Source organism: Lissotriton vulgaris, chromosome 3_1 (genome assembly GCF_964263255.1).
Source record: "Lissotriton vulgaris chromosome 3_1, aLisVul1.2, whole genome shotgun sequence".
NCBI classification, from domain to species: domain Eukaryota; kingdom Metazoa; phylum Chordata; class Amphibia; order Caudata; family Salamandridae; genus Lissotriton; species Lissotriton vulgaris.
This window is the reverse complement of record NC_141689.1, coordinates 159,861,784-159,874,548: the sequence shown is the minus strand read 5'-3', so window position 1 is coordinate 159,874,548 and position 12,765 is coordinate 159,861,784. Positions and strand designations below refer to the sequence as shown.

At 48.3% G+C, this 12,765-nt stretch overlaps 1 protein-coding gene across 1 annotated transcript in view; it reads left to right on the top strand.

Annotated features, from left to right (window-relative positions):
- Nucleotides 1-12,765, top strand: part of LOC147726150 (aldo-keto reductase family 1 member A1-A-like) — a 315,836-nt gene that overhangs the window by 9,056 nt on the left and 294,015 nt on the right. The window lies entirely within an intron of this gene.

Sequence of the window (12,765 nt, the reverse complement as noted above, 5' to 3'; positions counted from 1 at the left end):
GACCTATTGCATTGCAAATGCGTGTTATAAAAATGTGTTAAAGCGTTATGAGAAGGCGTGTTCTGCCTGCAACAGCAGCCAGGACACTATTATTTGAGAAAATAGTGCACGGAGGCTGTAATTAAAGCCTACGAGCAACAGCACGCGTAACAGGGGGTGTCGCCATGGGAGGCTACAAAATGAGACAAGGCCGAACTAAGGCGGGACTACTAAGCCTTTTGGCCAATGAACAGCCACAGTTAACAGTGGACAGGGGGGAGGGTCACGGGAGCAGGACCTTTCTGGGGCTGTCAATGGTGAGGGGTCTGTCTGCTGGATCCATGGAAACAGCTTTTAGGGAAGCTTCAAGTGAAGAGTAAATGCCAATCCTCTCGCTTCCGAAGAGGTTCATGAAAACAGCCCTTATCTTCCACCCCACGAAAGCAGGTCTTTAATAATCCAAGGGATTCTGCTTGGCGTTCGCTGATTCAACCTATGAAGGACTCACTAACCGAAGTGGATAAGCGAAGGCAAGGAGTGGCAATTGGATGGCAAGTTTAAGCTGATTGACAGGCTAAAAGGCATTGCTGGTTGCCTGCCCTGCTCAATAAGTCCCCCTATTGGTAAATAAATCACCCGCCCTCGAAAAGATAGGCAACACTACACAAAATAATAACTTGTACCTTAAAAAACTATGCGTTTAAAAAACAAAAATACAAGTAGTGCAAGTAGCTTTCCGTGCCTCTTTGCTCTTGTGAATTCATGATTTGCCCTTTTCAGAAGGCATCGGTATAAACTATCTTAGTGCATATGAGTCATGCATGTGTGACAGAGTTTCCTGGGTTTGCGCACGCTGTCAGTCTGCGGTTTCTACCACTTCCCAGTTTCTTAATAAAACACAGTCATTTGCATTGCAATAGGTCTCGCATTTGCGAGAGTTTAAGCTATTTGCATTGTAAATGATAACACCATTTATTTATGTGTTTTTATAATTAACACATAAATAAAAGGCATTATCATTTACAATTAGTTACAACAAAAGGTATCTAGGAGTCACAACCATGTTTCTCTCTTAGACAAACCGCTACATGACAAAAAGTAAATTGTGAGTTGAACACGGTTGTATATAAACACCATTTAAACACCCATACATGCAACATGCAATCAAGGTAGGAATTTTTCCCATCAGTTGTCTCTCTGTACCACCACTGTTACATCATTTGGGTTCTCCTTACCCAGGAGTTAGTGTACAAGCAGTCACACTAGTTGGAAGATAGAGACTGTGTGAGTAAGGAGACTGACGTTAGTTTTTTGACTAAGTGGTGTCAGTATGGTGTCGGTGTGAAGTTTACAACTGAAAAAAAGCAGTGCAAGTGAAAGTAAGTGAAGTGAATAAAATTAGGTGAAACTGAGTAGAATAGGTATTTTTAATGTTTTCTCTCAGACCCCTAAGCTTAAAAACAAGTGAAAGGTGAAAAAAAGTAGATTTAACATAATATCTACTCAGCAAGTGGTCGACATGTTTCTGCATATATATGGAATTGATCCTATGCATTCATCAGGACCCAGTTGTTGCTACTGCTGTATATTAATGTGAGAAAAAAGGAATAAAAGGAATAATATCACCTGTTTGTCAGGTGTAGATTCTCCACCACAATCCAATTTCTGTGGGGATGGCGCCTCACCTCACCTAGCTGCAGCTCAGGTAAATAAGGAGCACCGCTCTCTCCGTCGGTGTCTCCCAACGTCCCTCTGGGCTATACTGGGGAGGCCTCATGGCGCATGGTGCGCAAATGTTGCAGGAAAGCATGTCGTGTCTGCAGTAGGTGAAACGCATTTAAGAAAATAACGCTTATAGCGTAAATAAGACTTAGCGTGTAACAACCGAAGTGAAAGGGCCAGTCCTCATGGGAGGTTACAAATGAAGACAAGGCGGGACTACGGAGGGACTAAGACGCCTAATAATGAATCATAAGCCAACATTTACGAAGGACAACGACAAAAGCCAATGACAAATATGGGCCGAGAGTGGGCAGGGCTTCAAGTACATACTCTAATACAGCATGGATCGCAGAGCAGCGCATGCGCTGCCCAAGCTCGACCTATAAAAAACAATTATATTTGCTTATTGTAATACGAATATCATTTTTTATCAACAAACAGAATTCCTATTCATAGTACAGTAAAGTAGAGAAACATTGAAAATGGAAAACAAACTGCCATTGTAGCCTGTGTATTTACAAAAAATATGTATTTATTTGGTGTTCTTCACCGAAATTGCCAGCAATGTTGCTACAGTAAAAAAAACAAATATGCAGGTGCTGCTATTTCCTTTTAGAGCATGAAAAGGGTGTTTTATGGGAGTATTCCATCCAAAGCTTCTGCCTCTTGAAACCAATTCGACTTCATTGTTTTTGGTTCATCTGCAACAATGGCAAAAAGGGATTAAATATATCATCCGTTGCTGGCCCTGCCCCGCGGGACCAGTCCAGCTTGAATTGCTTGGCTGTAATCAACCCAAACATATAGGAACAAGAGTAACCCCCAAGTAGAGCAGAGGGATGCCCTGCCTACCGGTCAACAGCAATCCCCTGTCTGGGGATATATAAGGGCGAAATATGACAGCAACAGGGTAGAGCCGCACAAAAGGGGAGAGGGATAAACAAAGTAGTATATTAAAAAGAAGAGGAATGTCCTGATATAGGTATGACATGTTAATTGTAAACACATGCCGACAGGGGCGTAGGAGACACTAAAATTCTGGGGGGGACAGGGACACACTTGTGGACTTCCCAGTGATCCTATACAAATCACTGCCCATTAAACAAATACAATGGCATACTTTCGAAGTAAAATATTGAGAAAAGCAGGCATGTTGTCACAGTTTGCATGTATGCTTTATTGTTATTTACAGTCATATAGTAATCAGACCAAATGTTAAAAAAACATGTATATGAATCTTGCATCTTCATGCACCAAGCAAACAAAGTTCGCTGACTTAGGGTGGGGGCGTCATGTTTGCAAGTGCATTATGGTTTGAAAAATACCTGCTGCTGCATTCCTGGTCTCCTGCAATTTTCAGGCAACAATAAAAATGTGAAGATATCTTCGGTGATTAACATTGAACAGTGAGCTATTAACCGTCATCAAAGAACTGCATGAAAACTTCAAGGTATAGATTAGAACGTTATGATTTTTCCCCAGTCTTTCCTTATCCTAATGTTGGAAAATTGGTTCATTAGGATAGAAATCAATTCTGAAGAGAACCCCCAACTATGGAGTTATGTTTTAAATTCTGAGTTTGTGCTTCTTTGGTGTTGCAAAGCCATCCTGTGCCCTGGGCACTCCCAGGGCACAGGATTTTGCTGACTGGTACTGGTGGTACCTGACTCTTACTGACCCTGGCCTCTGCCTGGAAAGGCACAGGGCCAGTGCTATTCTGAAAGAGACACTTAAAGATATTGTGAAAACACCTACACACACTAGGGTGCGCCATGGTTTAGGGTACCCCTATGATTGGCATGACCTCTCCTATGAGGCCCTAATACATAATAGGACAGGGGGGTTAGAACTACCTTTAAGTCCCTAGAATATATTAGGGCATGGCAGTTTAGAGGCCAGCAGCCTTTTCTGCATTTGCATGTGTACACTGCTGAAGCCTGAGGTAAGTTTAAAAGTAGCCCTGTGTTGTAGGACTGCTTTTAAAAGGCAAATTGTACCCAAACTCGACTTTTGGGTTTGGGGTACTTACAAATTGATCAACTACAATGCTGGGGCAAAATTAAATTAAGTGGAAAAATGTTTTCCACTTAACAATGGCTGTATCATATTTGCCACATAATACATCATCTGCTGCATAATCTAACGATTTGACCCAAAACTATTTTGTAGCACAAACGGATCAAAAATTAATAAAAGAAATGTGGCTTATGTTCCTGTGAAGTGTAGGGCCCTTTGCAAAGGTTGACGGGTCACCTTTCCCACTGCTGCATTTGTACGTTACATAGGTACTAATGAGGCAAAAGCTTTGCAGAGGCTGTTAGTATGTATAAATATGTCAAAATAATAAAGTATCATAAAATGCACCGCATTACGCTGCAGCCTTTTTATTGTTGCATAATTTAGTCAACACTGCGACATAACTTTGGCCTCCATTGCTGCATAACTCCAGTGGCCCGAAAGCAGGCTGCACATGTTAAAAGTGCTTGTGCATGAAGCAGAGACCATGAAGTTTGCAAACTTAGGGGCTAATTACGATGGCATCGAATCGGGGAATGAAACCGCTGGCCTTCAAGGTGGCAGCCCCACAATAGTAATTACAATGCGACCGACACTATGGCGTTTGCAGTGCCTATCTTTTACATTACAACAGGTGCTGCTGGTTGCATCATCCTCCGCAATGTAAAAACTGACATGTTACATATATCACTGCACTACGTGGCAGGCACAATGCTGTGCCTGCCACATGGTGCAGTGATATGTAGGGGGGCATCTTAGATGCCCCCCGGGTCCCATGTCTGGGGGGAAAAGGGGCCTCCTACGGGCCCCCAATGTCCCTTTCTGCCAACTTTTCCATGGGGGGGTGAACCGCCATTTATAGACTGGCGGGTATAGGGTATCGTAATCCCTACTGTGGTGCCTGGTAGGCACCACCAGCATTGTAAGAACCACGAGCCCCTCAGCCGCACTGGCGGGCTCAAGGAGCCAGTTGGGTGCGTGGTGGTTGGTCTTTCCGACCGCCAGGAAAACCACCCCCCATTGTAATATGGCTGGTGGTGATGCAGTCACCGATGGCGGTGGGACCGCCACTAACGGGGTGAAGTGGCGGTCCCACCTCCATTATAATCACCCCCTAAGTTTGGTGTGCATGCAAATCCTACATTGCCGATCCCTGGTGAGTTGCACCACTACTGCTGAAAAGGCCAATGGAGGAACCAATGGGTGCGGTGGACTGGCCTCAAGGATCTTGTGACCTCAGTGACAGTCACTGTCGATCTACGGTGTGCTTCTACGCAAGACTGGAGGTGAACTGCAGTATGGATTGTAGTGGACAGGCCTTCAAGGTTAACTCACAATTGCCACCGTTAGGGTCCACCTGAGGGTGCTAAAACACCAGGGCTTCTAAGGTCTATCGGACCTTCTAAGGTGTAGCATCGGAATGAGCTCTGTCAGGAGTGTGGTCTGGGGGAATGGTCATGAAGGCTGAAAATGGTGCTCTAGTTCCAAATTCAGCAGCTCTGGCCAGAGTGCCACATCCTCTCCCACACTGAACACCATATTGCCCCACTGAGAGAAACTTGCACTGCCTTCAGCTACAACTCAATTGTGCTGCGACTAAATTCAAATTATGCACTAGACAACAGTAAAATGCTGCCTGAAAAAAATGAATAACACCCTGGAAAAAGCAAACACTCATAAGGAATGCAAGAATAAGCAAAGCATGTAAAATGTATTCAGGAACAACATGGTTACCTTAACAGTTTTAAACTCATTATTCAGAAATCAGTAAGTGATTCTGCCTGAAAAATTCAGTACATGGCTACAGGACCAGAAAGGGATCCGTTTCAATGTCCATTGCTTATATTCTTTCAAAATGTAAGCAGTTTGGTTTTAAAAAGACCACACATCCCCGAACACAGAGCTGCAATACACTTTTTATAAGCTACAATAATTAAAACAGTTGAAAACGATCATATTAAACGTTTCCACTCCACCCATCAACCCGGTATTGCAGTCCCTGGAAAAACAATGTTGTTCAAAGAAAAAAGAAAAAAAGAAAGTAGCGCTTTCACTGGCAAACTCTGTAAAGTGGCGCTAATGTGTGTGGGTGAAATAACAATCTGGCATGTCTGCTGACCACAATGTATCACTTTACTTAGGTATTTAATTTTTCTCTCCGTCACAAGGTTTTTCTTTGGAATTATATAACAGTCAGCAAATGAGGACATTTCCAGCTGAAGTATTCTGTCTATTTTGGATCCATTTCACAGGGAAACAAATAAAGAAAAGGAGAGGCAAGAGGGAGCACCTGAGAGCTGTCTCTTGAAATCAAAACTTAAGGAGGAGCGAGACAGAGACAGAAAGAGATGGAGGAATAAAGAGAGAGGGGAGGAGGGCCGCTGCCAGAGGCAGATCAGGAGAAGTGGGCACTGTCCTGGCCTTCTCTGGGCATGAAGGAAAAGAGACAGAGTTTTTCCTTCTCTGCCCTTCCCAGGACGCCGAGCCTTACTGTAGAATAACAAAGGGCAGAGGGCGGGTGGCCTCTTTGACTCCAGGCAGGTCAAGTGCAGGGCCATTAGGTAGCACTTTCACGCGCTTTTGGCCCTGCGAATAACAGAAGTGAGAGGGGAAATTCTTTTGTCCCCTTGTCCCCCCCCCCACCCTTGTCCCAGGTGTACCCCCACTCTAAAATCTGGGGGGGAGATATCCCCCACGTACCCCATGCTTCTTACGCCCATGCATGCCGATCGATATGATTGAACAGGCGCCCCCCACGACTAGGGGAGGGGCGCCCTTAGTTGCGCCGCGGAGCTGAGCCTCCTCCTTGGACCAGAGAAGGAGGTGGGGCTGGCCTGATACGAAACTTAGCAGAAACGAAAGTTACCAGAGGTATTTAAGGCTGGGCTCCGAGGGTTTTGTTCTCTTTGTCCCCTCGGATCACAGCCTGGCTACAGGAGCGTCGTCCAAGGTTTATTTTCCTTGGTAATGGTTTATGATGATTGACTTGCGTTGTTGTGAATAAAAGGCTACGCCGTGGACAACATATCCTGATTCCGAGAGTTCTTGGGCGTAGCGGGTGGTAAGGTGAAGGAATTTGAGGAGGAGGGAATGTCCCGATGTGCGCACACTATGCTACTGTCTCTTGTTTCTGTACTTGGATTACAATAAAAAGAGTTTCCTGCTTGAAACTCATCCGGATGTGCACCTGGTTCCCTCAGTACAATGAGCTGGGTGTCCACGTCTGAGTGTACCTCTCTGACAATTGGTAGTTTTATGGATGAATGTAAATTGTATGAGATTTGAAGACTTACGCAGCTTACGCTGCTTTACTGATGGAAAGGGGCGACCATTCGGTCCCCCCGAACGTATGGTGGAGTACCACGATCCCCCCGGGAAGCCATCTTGGGCGGGAGGCGAGTCTCGGCTGGTATGCCCGAAGCGGCGTAGCCGGGGCGCGCCTTTTTCCCGCCCTAGAGTGGGCTGGCCTAGACACCGACGCGGCCGGCCACGCCCTCGGAGGCAGGCGGGGGCGGGTTTACGCCCGCCCTGAAGACGGATAAAAGGAGCGGAAGCCAAGAAAGCATCCTCTTGTTCCTGTGCTCTGAAGCTGCACCTCCCCGCTGCACGTGAGCTCGAGACGGAACGAAGAGCCAATTTTGAGCGTTGTAATCTTTCTTTTGTCTTACAGATATCCCGTCTGAGAATGCCCAAGAAAGTCGGAAAGCGGGTCGGTACCGAGCAGATGCTCCGCATGCTCATGAAGGAGATAGCCGATCTGAAGAAGAAGGTGGAGGCTAAGGACGGGGCGGGAGGACCGAAACGGCCTTTTCAGGAAGCAGTCCCCGGTGGGAAAAGCAAGAGGCCCAGAAGGGGAGCACTTGGGGGAGACACCCCGGTTCCCGATAAACCACGTGAGGAGCCAATCCCGGTGCCGAAAGAGGGGAATCCAATTCCTGTGGTGGTCACCCCAGTGAACAGGGAGGATATGCCCCCCGAGTTGGCGGCACAATTGGCAGCGTGGTTGGGAAAAGATAGCGAGGGCGCCACGGCTGACGACGCCCGGGCAGTAATGAGGCAACTGCGGGAATCTAGGGAGGCTGCGAAGGCAACATCTTCTGTTCCCCCACAGGGTCCGGCGGCTGGAAGTACAGCAGGCCCAAGTTCGGCGACAAGCACGGGGTCTACTTCAGGTAAGCGGCCATTGCCGATTGCGGGGGAGGGGTCTGTACCTTCTCGAAGGGAGAAGATTGCCCAGCATGTCCCACTAGAAATTAAGGAATTGATTTGGGCAGATAAGTATGTTAACATATTTTCATTGCTTACCGACCATTACGAGATAGAGCATGTGAAGAGCCAAAAGGAGCTCATGCATCCGAGTGTTTGGCGCGCAAAAATGGCCGCCTTTAAGGTCGACGAGAACATTGGTACTTGGGGCAGAGCGTGGGGCATATTTACCTCCATCATGGGCGAGCGCAGGCCCGAGTTGCTGACCGAGTTACCCATTTATCAGTCACGTATTATGGAGTATTTTGTGGCATATGGGGGCAATCAGTGGTTCTGCTATGACAATCTGTTTAGGAAAGCTAAGGAACACAACCCATTGTTGACTTGGGATTGTTACGACTCCGTGTCATGGCAAAAAATGGAAAGTACAGGAATGTTGAAGGTTCCATTGGTGGGGAGTAACGGAGGAGAATCTTCCCGCCAAAACTCTGGGACGCCCTTTCGGACGGGTGCAGGTAATGAGTACCACTCGAAACCGAGTGGCAACACAGGGAAAAGGGGGATCTGTTGGAATTTTAACAGAGGGAAATGTACGAGGCCCCAGGGGTCATGCAAATTCAGACATGAGTGTGGGGGGTGTGGGCAGTCATCCCATCCTGAGTCCATGTGCAGAGCCAAAACGGGTGATAACGGTGGTAAGGGAGGCGCCAAACAGGTCTGATTTAGTCCGAGGGGCGCCTTTACCTACCCCGATTGATACCATGGCAATGATTCCTTGGCTCAACGAGTACCCGGATCATGCTTCCGCTGGGGTGTTACGAAACGGGTTTTCATATGGTTTCCGCATCCCAGTGGGGGATTTTCAGGGTGTAGCAAATTGTAAGAACCAACTGTCGGTCTTACAGCACACAGCGGTGGTACAGGTAAAAGTTGGGAAGGAGGTGAATCGAGGTTGCGTCGCCGGCCCATTCGATTTGCCACCGGTTGTTAACTTTGTTTGTTCTCCTCTAGGGGTGGTCCCCAAGAAGGACCCGGGTGAGTTTCGGCTGATACATAACTTGTCAGCCCCACGTGGTCTTTCCGTGAATGACGCGATAGACCCGGAAGTGTGTTCAGTGCGGTATGCATCTTTCGATGAGGCCGTAGCCATGTTGAATCGCCTGGGGCCCGGGGCGCTGATGGCGAAATCAGACATCGAGTCAGTGTTCCGGTTGCTCCCGGTACACCCAGACGATCAGCGTCTTCTGGGTTTCAGGTTTCAGGGTCGCTATTACATGGATAGATGTATGCCAATGGGGTGCTCGATTTCATGCGCCTATTTCGAGAAGTTCAGTTGTTTTCTGCAGTGGGTATTCACAAAGAAGACAGGTTTTCAACATGTTATGCACTATCTCGATGACTTTCTGTTTTTGGGGGCAGCCGGGGATCCTGAGTGTGGACGGGCTTTACAGGAATTTTGTGTCTTAATGATTCGATTTGGTGTGCCATTGGCGCCAGGTAAGACTGTGGGGCCCTCGACCTTGATCGAGTTTCTGGGGATCGAGCTCGACTCGGTGGAAGGTTGTTTTCGATTACCCAAGGAAAAAGTGTTGAAATTTAGGTTATCCCTTGAGACATGTATTCGTGCGACAAAAGTAAACCTGCATCAATTGCAACAGGTGGTGGGTCAGTTGAATTTTGCCCTAAGAGTGATACCAATGGCGCTCCCCTTTTCCCGCTCGATTGCACAAGCCATGATCGGCCTAAAGGAAGGACATCACCGCACGAGACTCTCGGCAGAGGTTCGCCAGGACATGCGCATTTGGTTGGCATTTCTGGCGGATTTCAATGGTCGAATTGTCTGGAACAAACCAGGGGTGTCCTCCGAGGAGCTGGGCCTTTGGACAGATTCGGCGGGGAGTATAGGTTTTGGTGCCATATTTGGTACACAATGGTCGGCTCAAAAATGGCCGTCATGGTGGCATGAGTACGGGTTGACGAGTAACATTGCTTTTCTCGAACTTTTTCCTATTTTGGTGGCCCTGAAAACGTGGCCCGGGGGTTTCCGTGATCACTCTGTGGTGTTCTGGTCTGATAACATGACAGTGGTTGAGTGTATCAATAATCAGGCAGCACGATGCAAATTGATTCTGAGACTGCTCAAGGAGATTGTGTTGTTATGCATGCAACTGAATGTACTGTTTAGGGCAAGACATGTGCCGGGGGTGATGAACCAAGCGGCTGATGCGCTTTCTCGTTTCCGTATGCAGGCCTTCTGGGGTTTTCTGCCCACAGCGGACCCGGTGGCGGCACCCTTTCCCGAAGCTCTCTGGTCTCTCGGTGCCCCGAACTACAAAACCTCGTGGGAGAGAGTTTAGCACCCAGGACGAGGAAGGCATATGAAGGGGCGTTCCGTTCCTATTGGGCCTTTTTGGGTACTGCTAGGGGAGAGTTGTGGGGTCAGGAAGAGTTTATAGTACAATTTCTGCTCTCTTTACATCAGGCTGGCAAATCAGTAGCTACGGCCCAAAGGCATCGGGCCGCCATTTCCTTTATGGCACAGGCTCATGGGATCCAGGACCCGACAGCGTCTTTCGTTGTGCAGAAAGCGCTACGTGGGTGGCAACGCCTTGAGGGTCGCAGAGTGGATGAGAGGCACCCGATAGGTCTGGATAGGTTGGCCCTGTTATCCTCCGTACTCCCTGCAACATGTTCATCCCAGTATGAAACTGTGTTATTCCGAGCCGCATTTGCGCTAGCATTCCATGGGGCTATGCGGGTAAGCGAACTAGTGGCGAAGAACAAGAGGGATACGATGGGGGGATTGTGCCGGGAGCACATTCAGGTCAGGGGGGAGACGATGACGGTCTCATTTGTTAGGTCCAAATCCGATCAAGGTGCAATCGGGGACTGTGTAATCATTCAGAGGATCCCCGGTTCTCCCATGTGCCCTGTGGTATGCATAGAGGAATATTTGACGCAGAGGGTTGCAGCATGGGGGGGGGCCTTCTTGAGACGAGGTTTCAGTTCCGGAGGGTGCTTGCGATGTCGATTTCGGCCGCGGGCTTGAACCCCGGGGAGTTCGGGACCCATTCCTTTCGGATAGGGGCTGCTACTGAGGCTACAGCCAGGGGTCTGAGTGTGGAACAAGTAAAACGTGTGGGGCGTTGGTCCTCGAACTGTTATAAAAGGTATGTGCGGTTGCACATGTTGTGAAGCTGTAAGGATATACTCACGCTTCTTGTTTCTGTTTGATTTTCAGTTACGCAAGCTTACGAAGCGGGGCGGACTGTACAGTCGACCCGACTCCTGGGGATCAGCGGTCAGAAATCACCGTCTGCGAATAAGGAGGTGTGGGTCGTGGGCCACTCATATGTGAGGCGTGCCGCGGACGTATTCAAAGCAGGTGATATGATTCACGTGGCTGGGGAATACGGGTACAGGGTGTCCTTCTACGGAAAGGGCGGGCTCTGTATTGACCAGTTTCAATTCTTTTTTGAGGGTTTGTTAGAGCGGACAAGGTCACCGCCGTCTATAATCATAGTCCATCTTGGGGGTAACGATCTGGTGGCCACTGGTAGACGACTTCTTCTTGAGGCAATGCTTTCCACAGTAAGTTGGTTGGCAAGGAGAGTTCCAGGGTGCACAATTGCATGGTCCCATATGATCCCACGGAAAGTGTGGCGGGGGGCTGTTTCGGTTACTGCATTAAATCATTCAGTAAGGAAGATAAATAACAAAGTGAGTAGATTGTTTCGTTCAAAGACACTGCATTCTGTTTCGCATGGTTGTATCAAAGGGGACAGTATGTATTTGGGGGACGGTGTTCATTTGTCCCGGGTGGGGAACGAGTTACTCATAGGAGACTTCATAGCATGGTTAAGGAGTTTACAGCATGACCTTTAGGTAGGAGTGTTTTGTGGGGGGTCCGGATAGCCGGTCAACTATCCGGCCTGTGGCGGTAAGGTCATGATCGGTGAGCAGTAATTCGAAGATCCCTATGAGGGGGCGTCACCCATTACGGATGGGAGCGCTCGGGGGAGGTGGCCAATTGGCCCCTCAACGGGGAGGCGGTCCTGTCTAAGGAGAGGCCGCCGGAAGGAAAGGAAAGGTGGTCAAGGCCCCTTCCTGGATAGGAGGGGCTACGGCCCCTCCTGGGGAATTTCCCGGGGCCAGGACATCTGCGACGGCAGATGGGTAAGTTGTGTGGGGTGCGGGAGGGGGTTTACGCTACCTTTTAGACACCTCACACGAGTCCTCGAACGACCGTTAAATGGCGTCGAGTTTATTGGGGCCCCCGTCAAGTACAAAGGGAAATTGGTAGATGCACTTGAGGTACGCCTCTGTGCGGTCGCTCCTCTCACAAGTGAAGGGGGTATTTCTGGTTTAGGGATCTGACACCGGTTACGACCTTGCCGTTGGCCCTTAACGTTAGGATGTACAATTTCAAGTCAAATGTTTTGGAGGATGTTAGTTCGGCTAGAAGAACCTTTGTATTAGAGATCTGTTAAGGTTAGCCAAACATCGTAATGTGGAAATGAAATTGTACATAATATGAAACTGTTATTTTAATGTTTTAATTTTTGTTTCATATTTTTAATAAATACAGCCGGGAAGGGTAACTCCCTTCCCGCCTTCCAAAAGTTCAAGAACTGTTTCCGGTTTCCCAATTCTTGGGGATGATTGTGTTGAGAGGGGGTGGCGGGTATCTCAGCCATATGGAAAGGGGCGACCATTCGGTCCCCCCGAACGTATGGTGGAGTACCACGATCCCCCCGGGAAGCCATCTTGGGCGGGAGGCGAGTCTCGGCTGGTATGCCCGAAGCGGCGTAGCCGGGGCGCGCCTTTTTCCCGCCCTAGAGT